This window comes from Marmota flaviventris, chromosome 1 (genome assembly GCF_047511675.1).
Source record: "Marmota flaviventris isolate mMarFla1 chromosome 1, mMarFla1.hap1, whole genome shotgun sequence".
Classification (NCBI taxonomy): Eukaryota; Metazoa; Chordata; class Mammalia; order Rodentia; family Sciuridae; genus Marmota; species Marmota flaviventris.
This window is the reverse complement of record NC_092498.1, coordinates 115,776,387-115,787,103: the sequence shown is the minus strand read 5'-3', so window position 1 is coordinate 115,787,103 and position 10,717 is coordinate 115,776,387.

The following is a 10,717-nucleotide window of genomic DNA, read 5'->3' as shown; positions in this document are numbered from 1 at the left end:
TTCAAGTCCTCCGTCCAAGGAGGCCCAGCCTCCCCCAAGCCTGCTCAGGCCCCCGGGGCTTCCCGGGTCCTTGCACTGGGCTCCCGGATTCTGTCCTTGGGGGCGGAGGTTTGTGGGACAAGTGGCTCCTTGCCTGTCTGATGGCAGTCCCTTCCGGAGGGAGATCCCAGCACTTGCAGGAGAGCCCCTCCTGGTCTCCCTTAGGCCAGGGTAAAAGCCGGAAGTTGTCCTCCCAGGGCGGGAGGTGGCCGGGTTTCTCCGCGGGACTGCAGGTTCCATGTCACAGCGCTGGAGGCCGGGCCTTCAAGAGCAAGTCCAGGAAGGGGCCTCTCCACTGTGTCCTCACATGGCCTCTTCTCTGTGGAGGGACAGCAAGCAAGCTCAGGCGTCTCTTCCTATAAGGACACCAGTCCTGTGGAGTCAGGGCCCCACGATGACGTGACCTCATTTCACCTTAATTGTATCTAAATGTGCTGTCGCCAAACACAGGAACACCTGAGGGGTTAGGGATTCAGCCTGGTTGTTTCAGAGACACCTCTGAGTTCCAGAACAGGGTGGTCAGCACAAGCAGGGGTCATCTGCCTTTTGGAATGCCCACCCCCGCAGGCAGGAGATGAGCAGGCAGGTGTTGTGCTAGGGTGGGCCGCGGATGCCTGGGGACATGCAGGACTAGATGGACCCGGGGCAGGGAGCAGGGATGCCCAGGAAGGAGCGATGGCTCCAGGAGAGCTTGGGTCTTGAAGCCAGATCGGTTCTCAGGTGCGCCCCCTGCTGTACAGCCACGGGCAGGTCACCTTGGCAGCGTGAGCCCTCTGCACCAGGAGCACTCAAATGTGTTGGCACAGTGTGGGAGCCCTTAGTAGGTGCTCAATAAACACTCCAGCCCATCTAGATTTAGGATCAGACTCATCTTGGCATGGCCGACGGTGAAACTCGGCATCTTCTGATCCAGAAGCATTTCTGATTCCATGTTCCTCTGCCTGCTTCCCTAATACCCCTTTCTAAGCAGCTTGGGATGGGGTCACATTTCATGGCCTCCAGAGTAGCTCGCTGCGTTTCCTGGGGTAAATTCCTCTCATTCGAATTGAACACCTACTTTGGGCTCTTTCTTGTGCCAGCCTTTTGGGGGACGATAGGTCAAGATCGGCTATGGGTCCAACCTTTAGGATTTCCTAGTCATGATGCAGGAGGGACACAGCCAGCTCCCATGGGGAACTGGAGGGCTGGCCATGTCATAATGGAGTCTGTTGAGGCCGAGGCTCTGAGCTCTCAGAGGTGGGGTGGAGTGGGAGTGAGGGGCTACAGGCTGGAGAGGCTAGGCTTCCTAGCAAGCCAGGGCCTTGGAGGGTGAGAAAGTTGTGGCTTATCTGAGAACTTCTAGGGAGAAACTAGAGAAAGATTCTCCATTGTGACAGCAGGACTCATCAGAGCCTTGACGATGTTAATGAGGACCTCAGATATTCAAGGAGCCCATAGAAGAAGCATTCCCTGACTTCCCCGGCCACAGAATTCTTTTCTCACAGAGCATCATTAGGACTGTGGGAGATGTCAGGCTGAGTTTTGGGGGGGAGACAGAGTGGGGACAGGACATGACATGACTAGGGTACACTCGGGTGCTTTGAAATTTGGCTGGAAAGCATGCAGACGGGGAGGGTCTGGGGAGTCTGAACTTGGTTCTGGGGCCAAGGTTGATGCCATTTTTGTAGGGGTGAGGTGGGGGCAGACCAGCATTGGGAGCAGCCAGGGGCCTGGCAGCTGGTGATGGAAGAGACGTCCACCAAACAGGGTGGCTATGGGAGGTCAGACCTTTTGTGGAAGGACGCTGGTGTGTGTGTGTGTGTGTGTGTGTGTGTGTGTGTGTACGTGTGCTCACACATCAGCTCTTTGGGAAGGGGCTGACCATATCAAGGCAGGGGGTTTCCACTCAGAACAGCAGGGTCCATTTTCAGGGGAACTGAAAATGTTTGGGGGGAGACGGTCTTTGAGACCCACAGACAAGAAATAGGGACTCGTGATGCTTTGGGGCAGGGTCCGGGTGGCTAGGCTAGATCCTGGGGCGGAGGGGCGAAGTGGCAGACCCCCTGCCCTGGTCAGGCCCATGCCCAGGCTGGTGGGGTCAGGAGGCCCTGGAGCGCCACAGGAGGCCCCGGGCAGCATGGCATGGTGTGATTAACCTACTAACCCAGGGCTCGGCCGGGATGCTGTGGCGTGTGATGAGGTGCCTGGCCTTCTGCCCAACCACTAACCCACTAACCAGGCCCGAGCATGCCCTACTAACCCCGCAGCCAGACCCTACTAACCGTGCAGCTCATGGGCCTTTTCAGGGGCTGGGACGTGGGTGCAGACGAGGCTCCGGAAGTCCCTGCCCGGGCTGGGGTGTTTGTGCAGACCCAGGGTGCAGGACGGGGCGTGCAGATAGGCCTTAACCAGCTCTACCGCTTCCTCCACACCCCAGTTCTTCCCTTGCTGGTTACAGTGAGGGTGCTCACCAATATGGCAGCCTTGGTGCACGGCAGATACTTAAAAAATAAAAAAAGGTGGGGGTGGGGTGGGGGTGGGAGGCTCCGGAGACCCCATCACGTCCCCGCCTGGTCTGGTCTCTCTGGGTGTTCTGCACAGAGACCCTCTGCCCGGGGCTGGGCACGTCCCTTCCCACTTCTCCTCTCTCTCCCAGCTTTCCTTTCGTAGACGGCTCTTTTGTTTGATTACTAACTTGTCTAACCTGGGGGTGCCTCTGCTGCACCCCGATGCCCCTTCTCGAGCTCTAGACCTGTGTGTGTCCCCCTTTCTCTCCTAGCGGCTCCCGTGTCTGTCTGCTGAGGTGCTCTGTGCGCTGGTGCTGTGCTCTGACTACTAACCCGGCCCTGCTAACCCGTTCTCTACTAACCCGTTCTCTACTAACCCGGCCCTGCCGAGCTCTGGGCCCCCACTGGGGGCTGGTCCCCCTCCTCTTGGCAAGCAGATGTCCCTCTCTGCTGCCCCATGTTGGCTTCTTGGGAGCTCAGAGTCCACCAGGCCAGGTCAAAGGCAGGGGACGGTCTTTTGGACATGGCCCAGAGGAGGCTGAGGTGGTCCTGGGCCGTGGGAGGCTGGGCTGAGCACGACCTTGCTCCTCTGTGGAGAAGTCTGGTTGCCACTGGGAGGGGCGGGCCAGGGAGCCCTCTGGGTGTGAGTGTGGAGGCCTGTGGGTCTGGAGTGTGCAGGTCTGGGCTTTCCCCAGGCGAGAGTCGGGACAAGGGGCCTGTGTGTCCTTCCCTGCAAGTGAGGCCAGGTAGAACTTTCCATTGGGCGGGAACCATCTCGCACAGGAAATCAAGGGTGGGGCTCATGACCCAATTCGGAAATCAGCAGAGGGGCCTGTCCCAACCTGTAGCCGACAGAAGGGAGCGTCCACAGCGGAAGTCAGCCAGCTGAGACCTTGCTAAAGAGGAAGGCAGTGGAGAGGGTCTTCCCACACTGCAAGGTCACCGAGGGAAGAGTTCAGGGCTCAGGACGTCAGGGAGGGAGGCGTCCCCAGGGAATTTGGACAGGAAGTCAGAGAGAGGGCTTCCCTGACCACGAGGCTGGAGAAGGCTGGTCAGCAGCCAGCGGAAGGGCCCTCTTCCCCTAGGAAGTCAGCTAGAGCGGCCTCTCTCCATGGCAGGAGGGAGGGGGAGTGAGGCTGCAGAAGGACCTTGCCCCACACCCAGAAGCTCGGGGGCGCCAGCTGCCGTGTGGTTAGGAAAGCAGGCCTGCAAGGACTGGGGTTGGCAGGGGAGGGAATCCCAGGGACGCCATGCCCGGCTCCTGCCCAGCCCCGGCCCCAGCCAGCCTCCCCCAGAGCCCGCCAGCTGCTAAGCCAGGGCCACACCTGGGGGTGACGTCATGCCTCACCTCCAGTAGGCACCTTGGTCTCTTGCACTAACTCTTGCTCTTGCCCAGCTAATCCCTGCCTGGCCCTGGGTGCCCAGGGGCTGACCACTAACAGCCAGCCCTGCCCATCGGTTGGGGTGGGGCGGCTCCAGGCTCCGGGCCTGGCTTTGGCCGGCTCTCAGCTCACCTCTCCTTCTCCTTGACTAACTCCTGCCTCCCTGGTCTGTTCCTTTTAGCAGAAACTAATGGCTTGTGGATCCCTCTTGGACTAACAACGGGTCTAACCCTTCTCCTCACTGTTACCATTAACAGCTTGGTGTCAGCATGGCTGCGAGGGGCTAACCCAGGTTTGGAACTTGACTAACACAGTGTTAGGTGCAGCTGGTGATGTCGCTCTCGGTGACCTCTCTAGGTCAGGGCATTTGGTGTGAATAATGTTCTTGGTTCTCTAAAGGAGATGCCAGGGACAGGGTGTGGCCCAGGCCCCATGGGGCGATGGTAGCCCGTGGAGGTGGGGTTAGATGTATAGTCGGCCTTCCAATGTTTTGGCCACGGGATACATTCTATTAACCCCTCATAATCTGTTTGGTTTCAGTCCTTTTAAACAGTAGTCACACAGTCTATACAAGTTGAACCTTAAAACGTGTTTGGGGATACAGAGGGTGTGTTGTTACGTATGAAGCCATCAGTCATCAGATTAGGGCCTACAGTCCCTGTTTGGGGGACTTGAGGGTTAGCCCTAGGCATAAAGCTTCAGATAGAAGCATTCAGAAGGATCATACTTCTATCAGCCATTTACACCTTAGTGTAAATTAGCTCGGCATCTTCTAATTTCCAACTCTTCCAACCTAATTGTAAAGCAAGATAGCCACAGGAGGAGATGGTCTTTGGCTGGCAGGGAGTTTGGATCTCTGTAGGGCTGCGGGGAAGGTTCTTTGGGATCAGAGATGGGGAGCCGTGAAGGTGCCACCAGGTGAAGATGGGAATGGGAAGCAAGTCTGTGCTGCCTCGCTCTGGTAGTCAGCGTTGATGGGAGAGGACAGATGGTGGCCTGGAGGAATGGCGCTCAGGGACAGTGTCCTAGAGTGGCCTAGAGGCCTTCAGACGTGTGGCTGGGGTCAGTGAATACTGTGCGTGGCTTCTCTGCCATGGCCACAGGCTCACAGCTGGCCATGTGTAGCTGACCATGGGACCCAAAGGGAGATCCAGAGGCCAGAGCTGCAGAGGACACAGGACAGAGGCCTCAGGAAGAGCCTTCAGGAGGTGCCTTGGTCAGCCCTGCACGGGGAAGCACCGCCTGCGCCCTCTAGCGGCTGCTCCGCCCCGTTTCACCCAAAGCACGAAGCAGAGAAAACCTTTCCTGTTCAACACCCGCTCCGCGGGGAGCCCCTCTTTATTCAAATTCAGGGGCCGGAGGCTGCTGAGGACCTGGGTGCTGGGACCGCACACGGGCCTTGTCGCCGGTGCTTGCCTGGCTCAGCAGGGCCCGATCTGGGCGTGGGGCGGGGAGGGTCAGCGGGGCTTGTCATCAGGCCCTTGGGTTCTGGTGCGATGGATTCAGAGGGCGGGGTGGGCTGGGGACACTCCGGGCTGTGGCAGTCAGGGTGGGCTTTCCGAGAGCGAGCCGTGGGAGCTGGACCCCGGCTGGTGGGGCGTGGGCGGGGACGGGTTCCGGCCGACAGGACTGGGGGACCCCAAGCTCGGGATCAGGGAGGATCCAAAGAGGCAGGCGGGGGAATGGGCAGGTGCCAGGTCTTGATGCCAGGACACCTGGATGTCGTCACTGGGGAGCCTCGGCTGAGACGCGGAGTGGGCGGTCCAGCTTTTGCCCCGCCCCTGGGTGGCGCCTCCCAGGTGGGACTCCAAGGAGTGCAGCACAGCTCTGCCCACTTTGTGGCAGACCCGGGGACCCTTGGGTCCCCCTGGAGATACACACGAGCCACCGCGCATACCCAGCGGGAGGTAGTTTTTCTGCGATGACTGAGAGGCACACAGCACCCAGGTGACCATGAGGACTTGGGAGGAGCAGTTTGAAAACAGGACATGCCTGGCATCCTGTGGCCCGGGGAGAAAGATCTGGGGGGACATGGAGGGTCACAAATCTATAAGGGAGTCTCTTGGGGGAGGGAGCCCGTTTGTCTTGTGTGGCTGTGCCCGGGGGAGGGGAGGCAGATGACAGTGTCCAGGAGGCTGATCCTGGTCCCAGAGGAGAAAACACATCTCAGTGGGTAAAATGAAGCTCCTGTCCCTGGAGTGGAGTCCAGGAGTGTGTGTGTGTGTGTGTCCCCTTGGCTAATGCCAGAGGCTACAGCCCAACCAGGCACATCCTCGACCTGTCTCCGTCCACTCTGCCCTGAGGTCCCCTCCCATCGGGCTTGCTGTGACCGCACTCTGAGGGAGGGACTGGGCCCCCAGGCAGACGCTGTCCTTCCTCGTCTGTGTTTAGGAAGGACCCACCTGACCTGCCCGAGGGCCGTGCTGGTGTCAGTGGGGGGTGCTCAGAGGGGGAGGTGGGTCCCCTGGCCACAGAGGAGCCCAAAGACCCCCGTCCCCAAGAGTGGCCCCCGAGAGTCTTCCCCGAGACCCGCTGTTTTACTTCCGGAGACGGGAAGATGTGTTGGGGTTCGGCGTCTTCACCTGTGAATGTGGGCCCCGAAATTCTGCTGTCGATTAAAAATCAGATTCTCGCATGGATCCGGCCTTGGCGTCACTTGTTTTTTGGGCTGTCACACGAATGTAGCAGCTTTTGTGTAAAATACCATTTTGATATTAAAGGTCGAGTCCCACCCAGAGGAAGGCTGGGGACGCGACGGAGGGGAGGCGTGGGCTGGGTGGGAGGGGCAGCCGGTGGCATTTTCGAGGGCAGGGGCTGGCTCTGTGGGAGAGCCAGGCTCTTGAGACCGTGACCTTTGAAATTCTTAGAACGGAGCACCTATTTTTATTTTTTAAAAATATTTTTTTTAGATGTCAATGGACCTTTATTCTATTCATTTATTTATACGGTGCTGAGAATTGAACTCAGTGCCTCTCACATATGAGACAAGCGCTCTACCACTGAGCCCCAGCCCCAGCCCCCTATTCTTATTTTTAATTGTACTGAAATGTGTGTAACATAAGATTCACCATCTTAACCATTCTTGAGTGAATCGTCCAGTGGTAGTAAGTATATTCGCCTTGTCCTTCAGCCTCCAGCAGCTTTGATTTTTTTTAAAAAAATTATTTTTGGTTCCTGGTAATCGAACCCAGATTTGCTGAACCCCTGAGCCCCAGCCCCAGCCCTATTTTGTGTTTTATTTAGAGACAGGGTCTCACTGAGCTGCTTAGCGCCTGGCTTTTGCGGAGTCTGACTTTGAATTCGAGATCCTCCTGCCTCAGCCTCCTGAGCCGTTGGGATGACAGGTGTGGGCCACCTTTATTTTATTTTATTTTTGAGTACCTCAACTTTGTGCTCAGCTGAATCCGTGCTGTGAGATCTTGGGTGTTCCTCCTCCCCTCTGAGTCTCCCTCTGACCTGGACATGGGGGCTGCCCTTTTACCTGGTAGGATTGTCGCGGAGGCTCACAAGGGCTCCCCCAGAGCTGAGACAGGGCCTGATGCCCTCCCAGGGTTCCGCTGAAACCTCATTCTAGGTCAGCTTCAGGGTGGAGGCCACTGGACGATTCACTCAAGAATGGTTAAGATGGCATTTCTTATGTTACACGTATTTCAGTACAATGAAAAATAAGAAGGTGGTCAGGGGGAGGTGAGGAGAAGCTGGGCGGGAAGGGAGGCCCTCCCAGAAGAGGTGGCCCTTGAGGGAAGCCTTGGGGGCTGGGAGAAAAGCCAGTCCACGGAGAGGAAGCACCTCTGGTGGTGCAGGGAATTTTGGAGCAGCTCCTTCAAGATTCGCCGGAGTTCCAGAGGAGGTGGATGTTGGTGGACGTTCCCGAGGAGGTCACAGCCTGAGCCAAGAGCAGGGGCTGACCAGGGTGGCTGGGCTGGGGGCACGGTCAGAAGATCTGGGAACCTCCTAGGATGGCCGAACCCAGGGCCAGGGCAAGCAAGTGCCTCCCATTTGGAGGGTGGAGGAGGGAGAGAGGCCAGGGGTTTGGGGGAAGCACTGGACACTGGACTGGGGGAGAAGGGAGCCTGGGGTGGGGGCAGAAGCAGAACTGGGAGCACCCAGCACAGCCCCCAGGGCCTGGGCACACACAGGTGTCCACACATCAGCTCCCAGAGCCCGAGGCCTCTGGGATCTTGTGCAGCAGAAATGGACACCTGTCCTGGGCTGTGGCTCAAGTCTGCCACTGTCCTGCTTGGTGATCTTGGGGGGGGGGGTGTCTGTCTGCCTGTGGGCTTCTCCTGAGAGGGAGTGCAACTACTGAGGGCACCTTCAAGACCCTCCTGCCCTTGAAGGAGGGACAAGAAGATGCCTGGCTCCACAGGAGCTCCCTCCTCCTCCCCCCAGTGGCTCTTAGCTGCCCGCCAGGGTCTTCTCAGGTCCTTTCCCTCTCTCTTTCCTTCCCTGCATTCACCCAGAAGCTGTCTCCCAAGAGCTTCCTCCATGATGGACATCGCAGGCCCTGGGGTGCTGGCTGGGGGGGCCCTTGGCTACACTAACGCACACGTTGGTTCTCTCCTGAGCACTGTTTGCACACCTCACCCTGAATGCGCGTGTCTGGGCTTTTCACGTGGCTGGCGACTTGGTGGTCTCAGGTCTCAACTGAACACCATCTGCTCAGAGAAGGCTCCTTGACCACCTCGCCCAGAGCACTCCCTCACAGCAGTTCTCAAGACTCTTGGGCCTCAGGACCCCTTTCCTCTCTTACCACATGGCAAATGGCTACTCAAGTGGGCATGGCCACTGTCCACGCACAAGACCCCACTAACTTCCCCTTTTCATCCATCAACAAAACATGGTTGACCCTTACTCTGTGTTAACCAGGTGTGGCCATGAGCAGGCGTCACCTTTGTGGAGCTTGCCATCATGATGGTATTAAATGAGCAACTAGAGCCGGGCACTAAGGCCCACGTCGTCCTCGTGCTTTGGGAGGCTGAGGCAGGAGGATCGCAAGTTCAAAGTCAGCCTCAGTAACCTAGTGAGGCCCTAAGCCACTCAGTGAGACCCTGTCTCTACTGTGGATGTGGCTCAGAGGTTGAGTGACCCTGAGGTCAATCCCTGGTAACCGCCCCCCCCCCCCCCCCCCAAATAAGAGCAACTAGATACAGACAGGAGGTATGAACCAAAGAAATCCGGATAGAGAGAGTATACCTCATTAGAGATTAAGACAGATGCTTCAAAAAAACTCATTCATTAATTCATGAAAACAACAATAACAATAATAAACCCCTTGCATAGTTACATGAATAAAACATGATTTATGAAAAATAACTACTTTCCAAAACACATTTAGTGAGCCGACAACATTGCTTTTTCTTGACAAATCTCTTTAATGGATGCCTTGGTAGAAGGCGGACTCAGGTGGATTATGATATCTCCTTCTGTGTTCAGTCTGTCGCAACGTCCCCCCTTGGGAGGCTTCTGGAGTCCCAACGCCTGCTGCAGACGCTCAGGGGCCCAGCGGGACTTGTAGTTCACAGGAGTGGTCAGAAGATGGCGGCATTGCACCGAACCCGCTGCTGCTTCTCCCGGGTTCTTGAAAACCGGGCTCCTCTCAGAAGCATTTGGGATTCTCTGCAGGGACACTCCGTGGGATGCCTGAGCTTTAGTGCACTGGGTAGGATCTGGCATGGTGGGAGGAGGGAGGGGGCTGGAGCGAATTTGGTGGAGGCAGAAACTTTGGAAAAGCTCTGCTGATTTTTTTCTGAGAGGTTCTGTTCCGGGCAAGGCCAGGTGACTGTCCCCTCTCTAAACCTCAGTTTTATCTTCTGAAAAAATAGGCAAATGTGACTTTTGGCTTCTAGTCCACCGCGCTGCTCTTGCTAAGGATAGCTTTATTTTAATAACACTGGTATTTTCTGCAATGCAGGGTCCCCAGCCCTCTCCCGCCATTGCCGGGGGCTCTACCAGCAGGTGAGATCATTGTTTCTCACATCATCTCCAGACCCCCGGCCTCCATCCATCTGGGTTGGCCTCCATCCATCTGGGTTGACATAAAGGGGCCGTTGCCAATTCCTGAGTGTACCAGGGACCAGGCTGTGTGCTATGTGGGCCCATGACAGCTGAATGTCACCCTGTCCATTTCATAGGTGGGTGCTCCACGGTGCAGACAGGTGAGGGGACACATGCAGAGAGGACCGGGAGACCTGGCTTCAAGGAGGCTGCCACACCCCAGGGGCACGTGTCCCCCCAAATGCAGACTCCATTTCTCAGGGAGAGGAAGCCTGTGCAGGGGGCGTGGCTCAGGTAAGCACCTGCCTAGCGGCTGGGGACCCTGGGTCCCACCTCTAGCACCGCAAAGAGAGCAAACAACGCCAACCAGATGGACCCCCTGTGTGGATCTCTCTCCAGTGACTCCAGCCCTGGAGGTGTGTGTTGTCCGGGGAGGATGGAGCACAGCTGGCGATTTTGGATTTATCTGCTCACTTACTGCCTCCACTGGGGCCACAGGGCAGGGGCGAAGCCTGCCTGCCTCCGGGCAGAACTAGGGAGAACCCCAGCCCTCGCTGTCTGTGCCCGAGGGCTGGGGACATTGCCTTTGCGAGCCTTGATTTCTTCATCTGTGAAATGGGAATAATACCGCGTCCCCTCACAGAGGTGCTGAGGACCCCACAAGAGGACGTGTGCGCATGTCAGCGGTCAGCGGGTCCCTGGGGCCCTCCTTGGTCGGCCCCGTGGTTTCGTAGGTGCCAGGTGGAGAGGTCTTGTCCACAGAATTCAGGGACCGTCGAATGGCCGACCCGGGGGAGAACCTGGACCATGTCA